This window comes from Micropterus dolomieu, linkage group LG12 (genome assembly GCF_021292245.1).
Source record: "Micropterus dolomieu isolate WLL.071019.BEF.003 ecotype Adirondacks linkage group LG12, ASM2129224v1, whole genome shotgun sequence".
NCBI classification, from domain to species: domain Eukaryota; kingdom Metazoa; phylum Chordata; class Actinopteri; order Centrarchiformes; family Centrarchidae; genus Micropterus; species Micropterus dolomieu.
Window position 1 is genome coordinate 13,252,628 of NC_060161.1, and position 23,110 is coordinate 13,275,737.

A 23,110-nucleotide genomic window follows, 5' to 3' on the forward strand; every position below is an offset into this window, starting at 1 on the left:
ACATGTGTGCAGACACAAACTCCATCAAAAGCCTCTACAGCTGTTACAGCCGTCTGACAGCTGATCCAGCTGTGATCAGCCGCCGCTGTCATCAGAAACGGACGTCTCATTTCTCTAAAAACATGTTTCCTTGTTTCTTCTCTCCTCGCATGCTTTCCCTACGCCTCTCCATGCATCCCTGGTGGGATGGACTGAGACGCAAAGCAAAGAATCAAGAGAGGGAAACGTGGATGCACTTAAGAGACTCGGGATGCGCCCGTAGACAGAGACAGACAGGGGAGCGCTAGGAATGCATGGAAGGGGACAAAACAAGACAACACTGGAGGTATGGCTGTGGCCATGACTATACACTGTCCACATACACTGTACCGGATATGCCCACATGGAAGCTAATACATTTGTTAAAAGTTGTACTTTTGTAATGGATGGAAACCAAAATCTCTTTCCCAAAACTCAGAGATATTTTTTTTTTCTGTAAGGGAAGCAGATTGACCTCTTCAACCCTCCCTGGCATTTTGGAGGAAATATCTTTTTGCCCCAAAGACATTTGCACGCTGCCCAGGCAACCATATGATTTCAATCTCACACGATACACTGATAGGGATCATCCACAAAAAAACGCATTACACTTAATATTGCAGCACGCTATAGCAATTGCTAAGATGTATTTCCCCCACACTGGGGAAAAAAGCCATCATCACAACGGAAAAAGACTAGTTCTCATAACCAAAGAAGGTGTTTATTACAGATCTGCATGAAGAAAAATGGATTTACAACAGCCACGGCTGAATCTGTATGCTAATTTGTGTCAGAGCGGTGGCATAAGGCATTCCCTCAGATTCCATGAGACAAACATCCACGTCCTCCTTATGGCCTTCATGTACACTTTACACTACAAAAATAGCAATGCATCACATCCCAGCAAGAGTTCATGAGGCAGACAAAGGGAACAGCATGAAGACACATGGAAAAAAAACTGCAGAGATGATTAGTGCCATGAAGAATTATCAAACACAGACTGAAGTTAATTTCTTTAAAATGTATCTGTATTTGGTAGAAACCATCATAAACAGCTCACCTCCACTGGACTGCAGATACTTATTTATGTGCCAATGTTTTGAGATATACACCTCTAAAATTTCTGCACATTGACTACAACCCATGAATAAAGTTTCATTTGTATGGCTCACAGAGATGAACAAGGACATTGGGAAAAAATTCTGCAGCAACCCATCTTTCCGAATGTAGGGTTACGGTCTGGATAAGACATCACTATTTTCAAAGGAACTCCTTTCTGCTGACGAAATAGTTGTGGTGCCTTTAGGGCTTTCTCAATTTTTTATGAATTATTTCGTTGGTTTTTATTTTTAGTTGGAAATGAGGTACATAACTACTTCACAGTTCAAAATAAATAATCTGTAAATTAGTATTATTTTCGTTTCACGCCATGACGTCATTTCCTGTTTAGGGACTTCCTGTTTATCTCCACATGCGGAAAGGAAAGCAGACATGTATGCTCTGAGACTAATCTGCTTGCATCCACTCTGGAACGTCATAGAGGCAATGCCTTTTCACCACACAGACAGCATGTATGAAGAAGTGTCTCAGTAACGGATCAATCTTACTACAACTCTCTCTTCATTGGCTACGGTTTAACTGAGTGTTTAGTCGGTGTTTTACACACACTGCACAAGAACATTACAATAGTCTTTATAAAACAGTTGACGGTTTGGTCTGTGTGATTGTTGTTTAGTGACAAAGACACTTTTTATTGAATTTAATGTATTTGTTAAATGCGGTTTAGCACCACAAGTGATAGTTTGGTGTGGGGTGGAAGCAGAAATCCCCCGAGAAAGATATCTGAAAACTCATCATGGGTCAGTACTTCTAGAGGTAGGTGAGAAAATGTTTTGTGGTCATTTGGGTGAATGGACCCTTTAACTACAGGTCAGTCGCTTTCTAATTCCTAATGCGTTGATTGTCAGCATTATTATAAAGCTCAGGTGCCTCCATGACAAATGACTGATTATACTCCTGTGATGAATGTGCAACAACAAAGAGTTATTGAAATGCATTGCCTATAGAATAACACTGATTGGCAGACTTATTACGAAGCTCAGGTGCGTGGTGGTGGTGTTCTTAATAAATGGGTCCAAGCGGTGTCAGATGCCCATCAGGGTACAATAGAGGGGGGTGACAGGGCTGGGCTGTCCCATCAGTCACAGAGCGGTGGGGGGTCAGAGGTGACCCTGGCACCCCATCTGGTTCAGAATACACAGACAGGCGAAGAAGGGGGGGGGGTGTTGAAAGGAGTGACGGTGATGATGTAAGTGGTTGGAGGGCCACGCCTATTGCTTATAAAGATAGATAGAGAAATATGGGGCCTGATGCAAGCAGACGAATGAATGTATGTTCATAGGCAGACGCATGTGAACACACTCTACATCTGTACTGTGTAACTAGTGCAATCTGCATACATACACACACACACATTCTCTCCCAGAGGGGTGGGGTCAGGGGTGATCTGTCACACGATGCACCTCGATTGTAACAGATGGACGCGCGCGCGCACACACACACACACACACACACACACACACACACACACACACACACACACACACACACACACACACACACACACACACACACACACAAACACAAACATGCTTCCACACACACAGTCTCTTGTCCCGGTGCGGCTGGCAGGGTCCTGACCTGCGTGACCAGGCATGGTGACCAGGCAGGCACATGGGCCAGGACCCTGGGGGCAGCGAGATAGACAAAGAGCTCTTTGGCACCATTAGAGGATAAACACACATAGTTTACCCAGCTTCTAAGTTGGTAAATAAAGTTTACACACCTATTTCATGCAGTATTTTATTGTTTTTTGTTTAAGATAACCTCTTTGCAATTGCTATCAGTCTATTAGTGTTGTCTTTGAAAGAAAAAGTCAAGCATAACCCAGTGCTGGTATGAAAGGGTTTTTGTTTGTTCAGGCAGGTGCCGGGAGGTAGCAGGTGCTGGTAGTTGGCAATGTAAGCCCGGACGAGGAAGGGCATACATGGGTAGGCATGGCTGGGTCCAAATTAACATGGGTTGGCTCACCTGCTGCAAACTGTGTAATTTATATCCCACATCAGTGAGTCTAATTCCTTTGTGCTTATTTTTATGTATAGTCATTTTGTTTTTGCCGGGGGGCGGTAAAATTGGCAGATGGCTCAAAACAATCCGTGCGTGTTTCTATCTTTGTGTTTCTCACTTAAAGATGCATATGCATACACACATGCAAAATAACAGGAGCACTTGCTGCCATTTGAATGCCTGTTTTGTCTTGCTGGATATGTCACCTTAAAACCTTCAAGGAACATCATAGACGTTTTGCCAGTCCTGGAAAGACAAGCTCTGTAATGTACTAACACAACAGTGACACAACTCTAACTGATCCTGCTGGTGTGCTGGAGCGCTTTGTAGGTCACTGAAAGATGGATGCTTTCTTGCTGAGAGTCAGATAACAAGATCAATACTACTTGGATGCCTGTATGCCTAAATATGAAGCTACTGCCAGCAACATATTAGCTTAGCTTAGCATTGCTGCAAGCGCAGGGAAACATTACCTCTAAAGCTCAAGCGCACGGGTAAGGGGGTCCTATTGATAGGGAGGAACACAGTGTGCAAATTACATGTGCAGACTAAATAATGGGCACTATTGTTAACATAAAATACAGCAGGTTAGTGATGAATTCAGGGGGTGCTCTGGTTGATAATACAGCCTAATAATTTGACGTCAGCAGCTGTTTGCACTGTTTTGTCACAATTATAGGAGCTACGTTGTTGTGACTCTGACAATAGGCCTATCTGAAAAAGCTTGACCGTACAAATCGTCCACCGGCCCCCAACCCAACAAATTATTTTCTCAGATACATCCTACCTGAACCGGTCCATTTCACTTTCCAGGTGATTTCTTTATTGTGTTGTGTTGATGTTTGAGTGTTTTCTTTAACAATTTACTTGAATGATTAGAGAGGCTGCTGTTAGTCATTTTAAACTTTTTCAACTGGGCGCAGTAATGTCACAGCACCCATGGAAACAATGCCGTGGGAGATTTATGCAACAAAACTAAAAACTGTAGTTATAAACTTCAGAGGACAGGCAGAGGAAACAGAATTCAACTTTTAGCTTCTAAAAAAATGTAGACGCACTAATGGAGCTCAGGATTAATCAGGAGGACGGCTGCCTTACTCCAGACAGTTTCACTGTATGAACCTGGACTGTGTGTGAGACCTTTGGATGTGGAGAAGAGCACAAAATATTAATAAATGATAGATTCTGACTGATCCTGTTGGCGTGTGGGGAGATTTAAAATGACGTTATGCCACTGTGCCTCGAGCGTAATTGTGCACAAAGTCTTTCTTAATAGGGAGACCCTTCAATCTGTTTCACCCACCCCGAAATTCACAAAATGTCTCAGTTATTGCACGCACAAGGCTGTCATGTGCGTATTATGTTTCCTCAAATGTGAACACTGAGCGTGGAACAAGTTTTTCAAGTTGAAATGAGGGTAATGATGGTGTAATCAGCCGCGCCCGCATGGCCTTCATTTGAGTTGATCGTGTTATCAATGGTTTTTATTCGAATGATTTTATTTTTACATACATATAATTACGGAGGTCCAGACCTCAGTGACCTCATATGACCATGCTTGCAACCACTCTGTGTTGAAGGAAAGTGTGTAAGTGCGTGCCCACACACAATCGTGTCGTGCGCGCATTTCTACTGTGCAGCACCCCTAAGGGAAAATGCCTGTAGTCGACTGATCGAATCTATGTGTGTGTTTGTGTGTGTGTATGTTGGTTGGGGGTGTTTACACATGGATAGCTGCACTTTAATCTTGAGAAACTGCAGAGCTACAGTCTCTATTCATTACTCACTACTAACACTAACACAACTAGCAGTGTACATTTCCAGCTAACCTGAGGCTTATTGTTGACCATTTTCTTTCTGCTCTGCTTGCCTGCCATTCACCGGTCTTGTGTAGAGTTGTGCATGGCCGCCGCATACACGTCGTGGTTCCTTGCGGGTCTATTCCAAGTACTGTTTAAAATCGAAAATTTTCTTTGTGTGGTTCATCAATGGTGATAAATTATTCGAACATCCTGCAAAGTTCACGCACAGATCGGCACACCGGCATGAAACGCTCTCTGTCTCTCTCCCTAACGCTACCCCACACATGCGCACTACCTACAATTTTGGATATATTCACGCACTTTGAAAAGATTTATTAAAAGCTTCTTCTTTCTTTTCATTCACAGCAATTTATTGCTGTTTATTTAGGGCAATATTTATTGATATTTATATTATAACAGGCTGAATATTATCTTAGTGGGCGGAAACCGATCACTACCATGTAAAATCAGACGTTGAGCACCTCCATATAGCCAAAATGGTACGATCCTCATTTCATAATGCCTCTGCAAAAAGTGGTTCAACTGTGAAATTGGGAGTCGAATCAGGCTCCGCCTTTGGAATCATCGAATCTTCTCTGTTTGGGGTAACCCCTAATTAGCTTGCGCTTAAGGAGTGCATATTTATTGCAGAAAGTCTGTTATAAAGTTTGAAAGATGTGGGTTTTTGATTTGAAAATATTCTATTGAGTTGCATTTCTGTAAGTGCAGGATCCAGTGTTTTTGGAGCTTGACTTGTGAAACTAGTCTACACACTCAATGTACAACACTCTGCCCCACTGCGTAGCTCATTTGATCTGGTTTCATTTGTGAGTTGCATTCCCAAGTGTGTCCAGCCCAGATTGTTTTTAGAGAACCAGCCTGGTTTCTACTGATCTTCAGCAACCTTCACCTGTGATCTTTCCTCCCTTATCAATAGAGATTAGCCATCTCCTCACATTTACCATCTATCACTCCATCTATTCTGTCTCTCACAGACACACAAAGACACACACCTATCGCTACATGTGATATACACACAGTCGATCAGCTTGAGTTGAAATCTCTTCACTCCCCATTTACTCCTGCATGCATGCACGCACACACACACACACACACACACACACACACACACACACACACACACACACACACATATATACAGACCTGTGAGATGTGCACAGGAGCAAATCACCAGCTGCCAGCGGTAAATGAAGATATAACCACTCCTGGCCGCCATGTACCTGCAGCAGTGCCACTTAATTCTGCCATGGGATCTAATGTGGATAGACTTTCCGTGATGGAGAAAGACATGCCCTAACAAACACATCCACTCCAGCTAAGAGTGATTGACATGAGCCTGCACAAAGCTCTCGTCTGTCTTTCACACACACTCACCCACACAAACAGGCCATAGATGCAGAAACATTACAAGCATGAGAAGACACATAAAATGTGTACACACACCGTCCACACATCTTATTACAACATCTGCAATCACACTTTCTGTGATTAGTTTAAATGATAGTTATCTTTTTCATGCTGCCAAATCTTCGATGTTTATCACTGAATTACATATTATATAGCCTATGTAGTATATCTTCACCTTGGAGATATCATAGTGTAAAGCATTTCCAAAATGAATATGATGAATGTATGCAAAGAATAAAGCTGGTGAATATGGTGAGGGAATGAGCGGCATTGTGAATATCGTATGGATATTACCCCCTCGCAGTTGAGTGTGTAACAGGACTATTATGTTTGGTTTTGTAATAAATCTGTTTCTGAGCAGTCACGTGACATGGTACACTGTGGTGTCGTGCAACGTTAGATGCGATTTCTTATTCTTGTGCATTCAGTGATATATGTGTGAAAAACTACAAAGTGAAACTGATTTGAAGAGCTTGGCGCTGTTGTCTTCTGTTACTGTATGTACAGTGTTTGCCTAACACGCCAAGCAATAGTTGTGTACTGACGTTCGGTACGCACCAGGTCTGGCTCTTATGTATTTATTTTGTGTATTTTATTACGTACTATGTATTTATTGTGTACTTTTACCACTTAGGCCTACTGTTTATTTATTTGTTATATTTACTTTTTATTTATATATAAATATATATGTATGTGTTTTTAGCTCACTTTTTCTTCACAAGGCTCGGGTGGTCACTTTATTTGATGTGTTCTTGTTGTTGTATGTTAATGGTTTTGTGAAGCACTTTGTGACTTGTGTCTGTGAAAAGTGCTACAGCCTACAAATAAAGTTTACTGACTTACTTTAAAAATGTAAGCGCCCTGGGGACGATGGCTGCACAAAATGTATTTCATCCAATAGTTGTTGAGATAAGTCAGTTTAGACCAAGTGATGGACAGACAGAATAATAGACCAACATTGCCATCCCCAGAGCCGTGCTCCCCCCCTCACTGCTCTCTGCAGATGGAGGCAATGGTGACAGACCCTGACTCTCTCTCTCTCTCTCTGTCAGTCCCTTTTGTTCTCCGTCCTCCCTCTGTCAGGGTCTGTCACCATTGCCTCCATCTGCAGAGAGCAGTGATCATTATTAATGACAGGCGGCTTTAATTAGCCCATAGTAAACAATTAACACAACAGCAAAAAAACATTTCAATGCAAATCACATCCACCAATGATAAAGTGCTGCAACAATATCAATGAATACATTTGCCTGTAATTAGGAATACCTTCCTAGTTACTTCTGTGTGTGTGTGTGTGTGTGTGTGTGTGTGTGTATGCATGCAAATGATTGTATATGTGTGTTGTCTTAATACGTTCTTTTAAAAGTGTTTTCCTTTCCACTTTGTTGGCATTTTGTGTGGCTCACTCATTAATGCTCATAGAATTGCTATTTCTGTAATGAATGTCTGAAAGTAAAGCCATAGAAACTACAATGAAATGAAACTGAATGGGCTGCAGATGAATAGGGCAACAGGCTACACTGAAATAGCTTTCTCTGTATGTCTCTCTCTCTTTACTTGACCTGCTTTTAACACATCCTGTTTATTATTTCCAATATAAAGAAGATCGGTATCTGAATGGGATCAAATAGACTTGGCATTTTATGTGTGGGCGTAGAAATGAAATGTGGCAGACTGCCAAAAATAGCATACGACACAAGTTGCATTGTATGTGAAAATACATCCAACCTTGAATTGCAATTACATTGTTAAGAACAGGACAAAGAATTACAGGCGGAAAGAATTAAGTCGTATTAGTCCATCTGTCATTTATGGGTTGTCAGACCCTAGAGAACATTTTCTCTCTGTTGATGATTTGGTTTGCTGAGCCTCTCCATATGCATCAAACTCCCCAGATCCCTCAGTCACGGATGAAATACTGGACTCCAGCATCCCAACAGTGTAATATGATGTCTGGCTAACAAACTAATGACAGACAAATGGCATCGATCCTTGAATGCACTGGCTTTGTGTTAATTGCCACAGAGTAAGTAATGGGTCTTGGCTAAATCCCTACTAAAGGCCATTTGCACGTAAATGATCAAAGTTACTGCGTGGAATGAAACAAGGGGCTATGGTGCTATTTTCCACTTTAAGTCTTTCTTTTTACAAGGGGCTTTAGTAAATGTCTCAGAGTGAAAATGGTGCTGTTGACAAAATAATTTGTCATCTGCAGGTGGTGATACTGTAGGTTTTACTGGAGTAGTTTTGCTGAAATTGAAATTGACTTCACTGTTGTATAACAAGCCGATAGACCTGTTACAAACCAGACAATAGCAGAAATGTCATTTCCAGCAAATGCTGCTGTACTAATCTAGGTCAATCACTAACAAATACGTCACCTTGTTTTGACCTGTAATTGTAGAGCCTCCCTTTGGGCCAGTCACTGTAATATAAAAAAAATAGGAGCGGCCAGATGTATGAATAATCTATTTGGACTAAAGAAAAATACTTTTCCTCGCAGAATCTGGTATTTATTGTTAAGAATGTGCATACCTTCACGCATGCTTTACACCATATGTGACACTTCATTTGAAACCACAGACTTTTTCATGACATCAGAGCTTTCAACAAGGGCTCACACTCAGTTTCGATAACATTGATAGAGTGTGAATAAATATCTCTTTCTACAAGCTTGATTTTATTGCAGCATGTGCAGATAGTTTTTTCATATAGTCACCCACCCAAAGTATACAGCATTGCGGGAATAAGAATTAACATAGGTTTGAACCATTTATGTATAATTATTCTTATAAGTATAGTGCCAAGGTACATATGGCTCTGTGTAACACAATCTACAGCGCCAGGGCCAGATCAAGAATGGAATGAGCCTGGCTTGTATCCAAACAAGATTAAACAGGGGAGTGTTGACATAAATTCATAAATAATGTTGGGAATGGGTGCTAGGCTTGCTCACATGCAAACACTTTCCCAATACTTATATGGATATATCTGCTGTGAAGACTAGATGTTTTAACTTTTGTGCATATGCAGATGTTTAGTCAGAAATGTACACAGCCAGTGGTGAGGTGTGTCATTTGATCTTTCTTGTGAGAGTCTATTTTTAATATGAGTTCCATTTTGAACCAAACCTGTGTTGTCTTCATCTGGATCCCTGAGCCTCCAAATGGATTTTGCATTGTCAAAATGACCACTTTGATTTTTGTCCTATTGACTCCATCCCTTTAAGGGCTAAAATCACTCTCCCTTTCTCTTGCTACTGCTTTTTATTTCATGCTTTTCATGGCATCTCCATTTTGGCCCTGTTCTCCCATTTTATTCCCCCCTCACTCTCCTCTCTCTCCTTCTCTCTTTCTCCATTCTCTGGAGTAATTGCATTGATAGTGAACAGTGCTGCTAATTAATTATGCAACAGCCGAAAATTGAGGTGAGAGCGAGGGATGAGAGGAGGGAAGATGAGGTTTGTGCCAAATGGTCTACAGTAGAGAGAGAGAGAGAGAGAGGGGGGGGGGGGGAATGTATGAAGTACTTTCAGAAAAAAAAGCCAAATGGGAAGTAGAACAAAGGAAAAGCACAAGAAAATGAGGAAAGAAGGAAGATGAGAGGCGAAGAACGTAACAACTGAGAGGTTATGTTTGTAACGAGGATCTGTCAAAACGTGAAGATCAACAGCACAGAGGCAAATCAGGGCTCTCCTTCAGAGGAAGATCACAGGGATGGATGCAAACACTGGTGGAAAAGTCAAAGGGAAATTTCACTGCTGAAAAACACAGATGTGTTTCTCATACTTAACATATGTCCCTGTACTCCACAGAGAAAATCCGACGGGACTAATAGATCTGATGCACTAGAGAGGGTCAGGTTGAAAAGTACTGATACTGATTAAAAACCTGAGTGACTATATTCCAAAATGAAGACAGAGATAAGATTATCTTTTATGAAAATACATTTATATTCCCTGTTCAGGGGATTAGCAGAGTTGCCTGTAGCTTAGCTGCAATTTCCACCTATTGAAGCTACTCATTAATTTACACAGCCCCAGCAGCAGAGAAACACATTTATATGGATTAACTGTTTAACTTACTACCACTCACACAAGTAAAATGCATTTATGGGAAAAAAACAAAGACTATCATTAGAAAGGACGTTATAGTATTTGATATGAAGTAACTTTATCAAAATTTATATATATATATATATATATATATAAAAATAATTCTAGAATCAAGACACATTTATGCCAAATCAGTTGTCATTGGACGTGCAGTTTGAGGGGAGTCATGACAACTGATTAATTGCCTGAACACCTGATCAGGCTCTGGGATGATCGATTATAAATGTAGTGAGCTTGTTACGATATTATTGGAGTAGTATTTTACATGTAGCTAAAACTGTAGTCTTGACTTTAGACCTATGCGATACAAAACTGAACATCTTTCTGCTCATCAGCGTCTATATTTTCCTTTTATTCTCAGTGGTGCACAAAGTGCCTATGCTGCCTTTGTCTCTTTTGTCAACATTAAAGATGTGGTTGTCTTGTTTGAATAAAATTTATTGAAATTGTCAATGGACAAAACTGCCAGGTGGTTCAGTGTGAGCACCCTCATTGTGGCCGATCAATTGATTATTACAGTATGAGCATTACAGTCGCAGGTTCTGTCTAAGTTAAAGGTGGGTTATGCAGTTCTAGAGAAAGCTTATCCGCTACACTTTTTGTCAAATTCATCAAATAACTTCTCATGGTCCCATTAGCTATCTGTTCTATGTATGCGCAGAAAAAAAAATCTGGTGTTTGTACCCATCCCTGGCTCTGTAAATGGGAAACAATCAAAGTGGACAACACTATTCCAGCCAATAGGCAACAGGTGCAATCTGTGCTTTCACAAGACGAGAGGCAGGGTAAATCTGTTACATGCCAACAGCAACAGAGAGGGATGGCAGAACAGCCAAAAAAGAGAAGTCCAGACCACTATCTTCAGCGCCCCTAGTGGTAGTGACCAGTAGTCCGTGTTAGCAACCACGGTCAGCAGTGCTGGATGAAGTATTCAGATCCTTTACATAAAAGTAATAATACCTCACTGTAAAAATACTCTGTTACAAGTAAAATTACTGCATTGAAATTGTTACTTAAGTATGTAAGTATAATTGTAGAATCAGGAAACTGTACTTAATGTAAAAACAGGATTTTACTGCTGTAGTTGGTTGACGTTCAACTATGTTGTATCTGACTGCAATTAATGGCTTTTTTCAGTTTGGATTTATCTGCTAACATGACATTTTTCTCCATTAATCGATTGTAAAAAATGTATAACAGTGAGAAATGTTGTCACAATTGCCCAGAGCCCAAAGTGACACCTTCATAATGCTCGTTTTGTCAGTCCAAACCTCAAAATTATTAAACATACACAAAGAAAATCGTATAAAGTATTTCCCTCTGATGTAGTGTAGTAGAAGTTGCATGAAAAGTAAAGTACAAATACCTCTAACTTATTGTATAGTATTTGAGTAAATACACTTAGTGTCCCCCACCGATGGTCAGTGAACATAACACTAAACTGGCTACAACCCCTGCTGAAAGTGGGGCTGTTGAGATACTGCGAATGAACCAGAACTCTAATTCTACAATGTATTTAGGATAGGCTACCTGTATACTCCATCAGCTGATGAAGAGCATGGGATACAGCTGAAAGTGAGTAAGTGGACCTTAAGTCAAGATTGTTTTGTCAACTCCTGACTTCCAGGTCAAGAAAGAACTGTCAAGCTCAGCTTCAATAGTGGTCAGCTACTGTTTTGAAAGAGCTTAAACTTACTTGCGTCTCTTTTGGTGGCAGCTTTGTTATAGCTTAGTAATTTCTCCCGCAGTGTAGCTTGCACTGTTCTAACACCATTTCAGTTTCCAATCCTGTATAAAAATAGCTGTACCATGATATCATAATTTTCATTAATTTGGGTTGACATTGAACTGGGCCACCCTCTTGCATATCCCTGTCCAGAAATTGCTTGTCGAGTATTATTGAAGAAGATTTCTATCGCTATCTTTCATAAGCCACTGTCAACTACTTTGAGTAGGGGCTCACAAAAAGAATATGACCTGCTGATTTAGTTTTGGCTTAAATCAGATCAAGCTCTTGCCCCACCTATCTCATCTTTTCTGCCCCATGTGTGACATATTCTCTGCTTTTCATTATTATTATATTATTAGTATTCTACATAATATTCAGTATTGGCAATATTATATTAATATTCCAACCTTGCCTCTCTCTCCTACATTCTTTTGCATGCTCTCTCCCCACCATACTCCTCTCCACAGGCTCTTCCTCATATACTTTCCCCCAAATCCTCCACCCTCCTCTCCTCCCCCTTTCTCTCCCACTGCCTTCTCCATCTCTGCCGCCCTCTCCAGCTGAAGTGCTGGCTCGACTAATTAAAAGCCTTAATCAGGATTCATAATTAGGTCTAATCAGTGCCTTGTACATCATTCCCTTGCATTCCTCCTTCGCTGGTGGTGAAGGCCGAGATGCTTATGAAATAATTTTGGCAACTTAATGCGTCCAAATGCGGAGCTGGGAGCAGGGCTTCAGTGAAAGGGAAAGAGAGAGGAACATGATTAGGACCAGGCGGCTGATTGCTTCCCCTTCCTCCCCCTCTGGTTCTGTACTTCACACATTCAGATTGGTTCTCTCTCTTTCGTTCTCTTTCTACCCTTCTGCTCTTTTTCTCATATGCGTGCTTTTGTGTGTGTGGCGCCCTCATGGCAAGACAGTGGGGTAATAAAGCAGACAGCCTCCCCGATTACAGCTCCCTCCTCTAACTCCACTGTATCCACCTGTTTCATTACAGCTGAGGCCACAGCACGCTAAATCCTGCAACAGCCTCTCCGCTCTTTACTGCCGTCTGTCCACCTGAGCTGATCTGTTAGGATTAACACCCGACACAATACAGTACAGGAACAGAAAATAATTATACTGTTCATTATGCAAAAGGCCTCAGCATAGCAGCCTCCTGGTTTATTACCATGTCTCTGTGCTGCTCTCATCACTTCTACAAAGTAGGAATATGATCCCACTGCAAAGGAGCTGCTTCTTTTGAATTTCACCGCTGTGTATCATTGTAGCTCATAGAGTCCTGACCGCGCAGAACGTTTCTCTTGTGCCTCTGTCAGCCTCCTGCTGTCTGAATAAGAAATTGTTAAGGGGGAAAAAAATTTAATCGCCTTCAAAAAGAAAAACAGCAAACAGTAGGTGTCTGAGAGAAAGCTGCATAGAACCGATTTCAGTGGGGCGCTTATTCTGCCCTCTTTGTCTGTGCTGTCAGAAAAAGACCATTTAAAAAATATATCCCAGGTGCCCAGGTACGTGCTCAAGCTGTGGTACACACACATGTAATCGCAATTATGATGACAAGGATTTTCCAGCGAGCCATACAGAAATTTGTCAAAATTATGACATGCATTGTTCTGTGCAAGCTATTAGGCTTATAATGGAGTGGTTACCTTGACGACCGTAAATCAAGCCAGGTAGTGCAACAGGATGAGGGTGTTTGAGGGCAGAGAAAAACTAGAATTGGTGTCATTTTCTAAAAAGGTTGCATTATCTGAGGGTGTCATGTGATGTCCTGCACGGTGGTCTTGGGATCTGCTGTACATAAAGAAAAGTGTAGCTAGTCAAAAACACAGTCAATTACAGTTGAGTTTGCATTAACATGAACCATAATTCAGTTTTTCATTAGTTTGCTATAAAGTCTGTAAGCTAGTGTTGCAGTCAATACCACCCAAACCGAGACCAAGTCATGACCACAACAGAGTGTATTGAGTTTCAGTGGTTGAGACCAAGTCAAGACCAAGACCAGTACCCCACACCACAAGACACACGATCAAATGTGGAACATGATCATAGGCACTTGTTAAATTGATCTGAAAGATCCACATTCCTATAAAAACACCCACATACAAACACTAAGAGCTTAAATGAACTAAACCGTCTTCATTCAACAGTCCTTTTCCTTGTTTTACCATCCATCTAACACAATACAGTTTTTTTGTGTGCAAGCATTAGGTTTGCTGTTTGACTTCATCTTCCATATTTGATCTGCAACTGTGAATTCAAACTATGGCCTATATGGCCATGCAGAGCAACCTATTTAATATGTCAAATTTTCCTCGGCTCCACTCTCACATCTCTAGGCTAGCACTCTCACACAAATGAGGGAGTGGTACCACAGCGCGTAGCTTTAATGTCGGGAGCTGTATGCAGCTGACATTAGCTAAGGCGGATGTTACTTACGCATTAGCTGCATGACTTTATGTGGCCTGTCTTTGTGTCATTGTTTTTCACAAGCAACAATGTAACTTAGGAACAAGTTCTCACCACATGCCTCTCAATCTCTCACATGATTAACACTGCATTAGCTACTTCCCTCAAATTAGCAAATTAGGAAGCATGTGCACCTAGCTAGGTGGCAAATAACTGGCAGGCAACTAAAACTAGCGCTCTGACTTATCCTCCCACTCCCAGACAAAAAAAAAGAGGAGAGAGTGTCTAATGTTGAGAATTGTTTATTTTGTTTATTATGATGGCATAGTTTGTGTTAATATGCTTTGGCAACATATTGTATGCCGTCATGCCAATAAATCCACTTCAATTGAAACTGAACAGAGATGATGTTACTGTCTCTACATGACTGTGGAGCAACCATAACAACTAGGCTACAGCTACTAGGAGTATGGCAGAGACTATGACGGGAAAACCTTAGATGTGTCCAAGAAAAGTTTCTGATGCTCCAGATAAGAATGAAACTAGGATTACAGTAAAAATAAAACTCGCAGGCGAGCGGTAAGAGAAGATAAGGGACTGAGGGTAGACACAGATGTCGCGTTACTGCCCTTGGACATGTTGGAGTGAGCTATGTAGCTGTTACATTTACTCTACCTAAATAAGGGATTATTGTCATGGAACTGTGGAAATGTCTTTTAGCAACTATTTCTGAACACGAGCCTGGGGTGAGCTCACCTGTAGACATACATCATGAGCACCCATGAACAGTGTTTGCGTAATTACTCTCACTGTCAGAAGGGCAGACAAAAGTTCCACACTGCAGGTTTAAATTTAGCTCCATTTTGACTGGCTCCATTTGCTCCTTTTACTCTTAGATCAGAAAGGGTTATTTTTTTTTTCAACCACTGGTCTTCCAACTGCATTTATTAATGAAATGAAAAACAGAAGTTTTGAAATGAGAACTGGATGGAGCACAATGCAGGGCCACAGGCAAAAGAAATGAATCATACCCAATCAGGTATTTCTTGTGACATCGTTTATAGCTTGGCTGAACAGTGTCCTCCAAAAACTATAAAATATTATAATCGTTTTCTCTGCTAAATGACTGCATTCATGCACAAATCTGAAAGTGACTTCAATCATCATTTAAATGGAGACAGTATCTTGGTATAAATGCTGTAATCAGTTTAAACAATAGCAAAGACAACTCCACTCCACGTCACAAGTATTTTCAGCACTAAGTCCACATTTCCCATAATTGCTGTTTCAAAGACTTTCTGCTGCAAAGATAATGTATAATGGAGCCCCTGTAGGCCAGTAAAGGCTGCCAATTGACTCAGCTATGGTGATTGTTTTTATGTCTCAAATTAATGCGATACTAAATTGTTGATGTTGAAATTTTCCAAATGACGACAATAATCTTGTGCTCTTGCTTTCATCAGTCTAAAGAAGAAAAGAATGCACAGTTTAGATCTACAAAAGGTTTGCTCTTAATCTTCCTGGGAATCTTCAAAAATGTGGATGTGGCGGACATTGCCCCCCTTACATATCCTGGAGTCTCTTATTGCTCATTGCAGCAGGAGGGAGAGACAAGAACTGAATCTGCAGAACGGCATCACAACACAATGCAATTCAACAGTTTAAAAATTTAAATGTATTTAATAAATGCATGAGGGCTGCACCTGTGGCCACTTTGGAATTAAACTGAAGTAATATTTACAAGCCTCTCAGTGCACATCTTTTCACTTAACACTGGAAAATGCTGAAACTGATGTAATTTTGATGAATGCAAACTGAATTAATGCATGGTCACATTATACCCAACACGCCCGCATACTTAAGCTAAATGCCATTAAATGTCTTCTTTTTTTTCATCGCTGCATTTTTAGTTCTTTAGAGAATGTAAAGGGCCAAAGTGGAGCTATAAACTAAAGTCAATACTGTGCAGAGGCTGGCTGGTTGGCCAGTAGTGTTTTTGTATGTGTCACTGTGTGTGTGTGTGTGTGTGTTGCTGGATATGGATGAGTCTACAAAAATTCTTTTAAGTTTGAAGCCCGCTTCTGATTTAAAAGAGCGTTATAAGTCGCTGTCACATGACTCACTGCAAGGTGGTGTCACGGCCTCTTGATATGACACACACAAGCACACACACTATGCAGCTGTCTGAGCTGTCATTTCCAGGGATATTCGAGGCCCTGTGACACGGTGGGCCATTAACAGCAGAATAATATCACAAGTTGACCTTTGACATTTATAGCAGCTTATATCTCTATTGCTGATAGATGCATGCTCTGCACTCTGCACTCTGTGCTAGAAATGAACTGACATGGAGGGAGAGGAGGGCAAAATCCTTCCATCTTAAGCCACGCCGGAGCAAATAGCAGAGCGGCTTAGGGAAGGTGGGAGCGCGGGGGGGAAGTGAGAGAGAGACAGAGAAGCTTTGATACAAACTGGAGAGAGAGGGAGAGATGATGGGATAATGAGAATGTAGAGAGCAGGTTTTTTTTCCCCCCTTTCTTTTATGGTTAGGTTGCTGTTATACCCCCTCTCCCATCTCAACTCCGCCGCCCCGAACCCAGTGTGACGGCGTTGCATTCAACCAGATGACATCACCTGTTGATTTGGTAGCAGAGCCACGGTGATATATTATACCGCTCTCTCTTTTTTATACGATCTTTTTATTCTGCCTGTGCATGCCACTCACCTCGTCTTTCATTCCTCTGCCATTACTCATCTGCTCCCACTGTCGCTTTTGCCTGGTGCTTACCAGAATTCCTCTATTTTTAGATGTATCTTTATGTGTGTTCCTGTGATTTCTCCACGTCTATCACACACTCCACATTTCCTCGTCAGAGCGATTAATAAAGCAGTTCATTTGCATCTCTGTTACTCAAACCTCCCCAGTGCCCCATATTTTGACCTTTTACCCTTTCCCCTTCTGCCTTGCTTCCCTTTCCCACATTATTTTGGTTTCCGTCCTCCATCAGTGTGCCCTTAAGCGGCGGTGTAACCAGTTTCCCATGAGGCTGAGTGGCAGCCTGACTGGCAGGCTACCTAACTTCATCCCTTCCACCCCTGCCTGCCCCCAGATTTTCCACCCATTTCCCCTCCATCCATTCACCTCCCAGCCCCCTGCAGATGACTCAGTGCCCACCTGCCCCGCAGCCATCATCTATCAGTCAGCCTGAATCACGCACACACACAATGGATCTCTGTGTGTGCTCCATGGGATACACGTGTACAGTAACTGCTGTGGAGGACTAAAATGACAGCTTCTGCCCTAAGGGATAGGCTGAACTTCTGTGTGCATGTATGTGTGCACATGCTCAAGGGTGTCCATGTACATGTAAATGTAGTTATCTCTATAAATATGGATGGCAACGCACATGGAGAGGTTGTGAATAAAACATGGGAACAGGTGATGGTAGCTCTACTATACTCTTGATTAATCTCTGAGGCTGTTACCTGGCTGTGATTGTGAGTGAGTGAGTGACTTTTCAATATCATGTTCAAATGTTACTGCATTCTGTGGTCATGTTAAGGAAATGTGTGCTTTATTATTAGTCTTTATATAAGAGATTAGATATTTTAAAATGCAAATATTCTGTCTGTATAAGGGCGATCGTTAGAAGTTCCATCATATAATTTAACCATCAGCCATAAAAAGTTTTGCAATAAAGTTTTGCTGTAATGAAAGGGCAGCCATGAGTTCTCCTTTTATGAGAAAACTATTCACACATATTTGCAACCAAACTACTTGTAATTCTGGATACAGCAATCATTTTTATAGACTTGTATATTTTGGTTGATGCAGGTAAACATCTTCTCTGCTTATAATGACCCAGATAAGCTTTTCTTCCAGTTATGAAAAACCTGATTAACATATCTGGGATACATCTGTATTAGCTTGAATAGTGAGGTGAATACGCATATACTTGTTCATATTTTTAGTTTTTACCGTGAACATTTAGAATTTTGAGTTGATTTATGGAGATGTGTCCATAGATGAAATGAAAATAAAGGTTTGCCCCTAATACATCTTAAAATTGCTTTATTTCTTACTTAAAAGGTAGTTGATTTAAATTTTTTTGTCAAAAGACCTGACATAGGAACTATTTGGAAAGCTAATTTCCCAAGAAAGCTAATGCGCCAAAGATAATGTTTGCTAATCATGCATAGAAAATTTTCTGCTGCTGCAATGGGAAACTTGCTGTTTGCCACTGATCATCTCCACTGGATAAGATTATGATATAATGCTTTGCTCAGCAGCATTTCAACTCTTTTTGAGTGAGTCAGACTGCTCCTGAAAAGAAATTGGATCTTTTCATTTTTAGCCATGGTAGTGTCATGGTTCGATGGATGGCAATGTCAGACTTTCTGTCAGTCACTTGGCCTGTTGGATCCCCAGTTTAGTCCAGACTAAAATATGTCAACAACTTTTAGATGGATTGGAATGACATTTTTTACAGACATGCATGGGCTCCAGAGGATAAATCCTAATGATGTTTTGTGTGACCGTGGTATATTTGTGGTTTTAAGTGAAATTGAAATTGCTAATAGATGAGATGATTTGGAACAGACTCATGTTACCCTCAGGATAAATTTGTATCACTTTGGTGATCCCCTGATGTGTCACATAATATCATCATCAACTCAAAATATGCCCAGTACTTTTATTTTTGTAACCAAATACCTGCAAAACTATTTGCATTCCCATCAACCTCAGCCATACATTGTGTTTAGCGCTAAGAAGCAAATGTTATCATGCAAAACTAACATGGTGAATGTGATAAACACTATACATGTTTACATTGTGAGTATTTTAGCATGTGGATGTTAGTCTTAGCTCAGAGAACCACTGTGCCTAAGCTGCTGGCGTGGCCTTAAACCGTTTTACTTCTCGTTCGAAAAACCACCAACAACATTTTTTTTCTGGAAAAACAGAATTAAAAAACAATAATGATATTTGTCTTCAATGGACGTTTGGTTTTACATTAAGTTATCTATGACCTTTTATGAGCTTCTAACTATGTGGCCATAAATTCTCCCTATTTACAGCAACCGACAAATTCACATTTTCACATTACAAAGTAATAATTGTCTGTTCTGGAGACATTGCAAAATACTGGAATAATAATACTGCTTTCTCTGATGCTTTTTTGAAGCATGTTCTTATTTTTGAATGCCAGAAATCACATCCCCAATAATTGCTGAGTGATTTGTCTTGATCAACAACATTTTAATTACGGTTGTTTCGTCTTGCAGGAAATCTCACATACTTCCTTTTTATTAAAAACAACATAGCTTATACACAGTAAGATGAACTGGTACAAAAACTCACTTATGCAAAGTGTTAACACACTGTCCATCACCATGAGAATCATATTTAGATTACTTAAAAAGAACAAAGCCCTCAAAAATCAAGATCAAAAAGACAAATGGGAGGTCACTGAAGTAAGGAGGAAGGCAGCAGACAAACAAAAATGTACTGTGTTATGAGTTGCCAGGGTTTGATACAGTTTTCCTGATCTTACTAATGCATTCTGCTGTAGACATTTTCCCAGCATGCCTCCCTCCTTCCCTCTTTCCTCTCCCGGCCTCGTCTCCATCGCTGTCTCTGTTCCAGCCTATCAGACATGACAGTACCAGCTGGCTGCTGGCAAACTCACAGCCAGAGGATAGAAGTTGTGTGTGTGTGTGTGTGTGTGTGTCTGTGTGTGTGTGTGTGTGTGTGTGGGTGGGTAAGAGTGTCAGCATATCTGTCTTTTGGAGGTGTGTGTCCACATTTCTGTCTTAGGTGTGTATGTGGCTGCGTGTGAGGCACATTATATATGAGTTTGTGTGTGATCAGTGTGATGCGTCAGAAAGCGAACATGTTGATTTAATGTCATGGAGTTTGAGCTTGAGTGATCTGAGTCACAGGTGTGTGGTGTTAAGAGCAATATTTAATTCCTATAAAGATAGTTGTCAACACTTGCTTGAAGCAGCTGTGTACTCTTGTGGGTGCCTGGCATTTGCTTTTCTGCCTGACTCACTGAGCACATTAAAAGCCACTTATTTGCCTTTCTTGCTGTGTGGATATGTGCCTGTAGAGATGTGTACCCTGGCTTTTGTACTTTTCATGCATTTCACTCAAGGTTGGTTAATTTATAGAAACGTGTAACAGAAAAAAAAAAAGAAGAATGTGAGAGACTTCCTATTTCTTCAACACACACACACACACACACACACACACACACACACACACACACACACACACACACACACACACACACACACACACACACACACACAAAGAAAATCAAACACCAACCCCTCTCTGTCTTGGCAGCTCGGTACACTTTCACAGGGCTGCAGGAAACATTTAAAGCTTATTGGAAACATTCGAGATGAACAGCAGATGTGTCTGTGATTTTGGAGCTGTTCAACATGTTCACCCCGACCCCAACCGCCACTGACCCTACTCACCTTTCTGCGGCTGCCCCCTCGCTCTTCCCTGCATCGATTAAATACACATATTCCCTTTTTCCCATCTGTCCGGCTATACCTCCTCTTGCGTTATAAAGTGGGGGACAGAACATCCCAGTCAAGGGACACACCCATCTCCCACTCGCCGAATCCCATCCAGAATGATTTTTTTTTTAATCTTCAGCAAAGCAGACCTAAACATCCTGTCTGGCAGTTGTCTTCTGTTTTGCACTGTTCAGAAATTATTTCTTTACATTTGTACTGTCCTTTTGCATATGTCTCCATTTGCTTCCATTTTTGAATATAATTTAAATCCTAAATCACTAAGATTACAAGCTGCTAATAATAAAAACTACAGCTGGTGACCTTTAAATATTCTTCAAATGCTATAACTATATGTGTTTTTCTTTTATTTACCAGCCAGTGGGAAGCTGGAGTTAAGGTAAATCATTGTTGCATCTTAGCACCTTGGCCAGACATTAAGTAAGAGCCCTAATTTGAAAAGACCACGAGGGAACTTGAGGTAAACCAACAGGACCCCGTGGGCCTGTCCAGACGGGGTCTGAACCAACTCTCTACTAGTTGCAACAGGCCAGAGCTGATGACAGACGCGCAGACAAGAACTGACGAGAACAGGGGCTCACATGTTACACGCTGTTTGTTCTGTACAGACTCCAAAATCTGCAAGACATGGGAGAAGGAGCAGAGGAGAGATGGAGAAAAAGAGCAGGAGCAGGAGCGGGGGTGAGGGTGAGGGAATGAGAGGAGGTGAGACGGCGAGAGGAAATGGGTTGACAGTGAGTTAGAGGAGATGGGAGAAGGTGGAGGAAAGAGCGCTGCATGTGGGAGGGCACTTTAACAATTATATGAAAAGTTTGAGTTTTTGTTTTTGTAAGGTTTTATGGTAAAGGGGTTCTGTCTGCTTTATGTCCTGTTTTAGAAATGTCAGTTCTCTTCCAGCTAAAGGAAAGAGGAGGAAATTGTGTGTGTGCGTGTGTGCGTGGAGCCCCCAGAGGTAGGAGGGTAGGAGGAGTAGGATAGAGGGAGCTACTAAAAACCTCAGGCACAGTGACATGGAGGGATGGATGAAAAAGGAAAGTTATGCAGTGAAAAGGAGTCTAAGGAAGCTGAGCTAATGTAGTGCGAAGTGAAATATCTCCTTCTGGAAAGAGCAAAGGGGGAAGGGGAGGGTAGAAGAAAATAAATGCTACAGTGTGTGTGAAACAGTGAATGTGTGCTGAAGAGAAGTGGGGTGAAAATGATAGCAAGAATAGGGCATGGGGCAAGTGGATCTGGCTCTAGTCTAGCTCTAGGCCAGTTGGCAGTGACCGTAACGGCTTTCACTGAGAGGTGTTGATTGTGTTGCCGAGCCATGGGCGTTTAACCTCGACAACAGCCAAGAACAATGGCTAACAGCCGCGTAAACGGATAACATGTGAGGTGAAGTACAACATTTACTGCCTAAGACAATGACATCTGGAGCTGGAAAACTGAATCAGGGCTCAGGGCTTTGACAAGGTGCTGAGAGGTGAGTGCGAGCAGGGCAGGAAGCAGGTGAGCCCTTGGGGGGGGGGGTAGAAGGTATGAGCTGTGGAGGTACATTGTGATTGATCTTTTTATAAATCCCTAGTTGCACAATCCTCTGACTAATCCCAACCAGTTCCCCGGGGACTTGTTTAACTGCGGCACTAGCCCTGCTTTTTATGAATTACCCGCACTGTAATGTGTGCCGCTGCTCATTACTGATGAGACTGACTGTGGTGTGTAGCGGTGCTGCTGTGGAGGGGGGAGGGGGTGACCTCTGGGTTAAGACCTCCTGAGGTCGCTCACATCAACTCTTCAACACCAACATGTACACAGAGCCTGTCGGTACAGCCTCAACATCATAAACAATTGTTTCTAGGGTTTGACATATGCTATTTAATGTTTCTCTCTTTTCAGTGTAGATGGCCAATAAATAGATGATTCGTGTCTTATTTCCAAGGAAGTCTGATA

General features: G+C 41.4%; 1 protein-coding gene and 1 long non-coding RNA gene across 4 annotated transcripts in view; both read left to right on the forward strand.

Moving 5' to 3' along the window:
* The window catches only part of serpinh2 (serine (or cysteine) peptidase inhibitor, clade H, member 2), a 114,215-nt gene that overhangs the window by 71,462 nt on the left and 19,643 nt on the right, over window positions 1–23,110 (forward strand). The window lies entirely within an intron of this gene.
* Window positions 155–16,366, forward strand: LOC123980601. The gene is made up of 2 exons (XR_006827529.1): window positions 155–325; window positions 16,090–16,366. It is a non-coding gene; the product is annotated as an uncharacterized LOC123980601 (long non-coding RNA).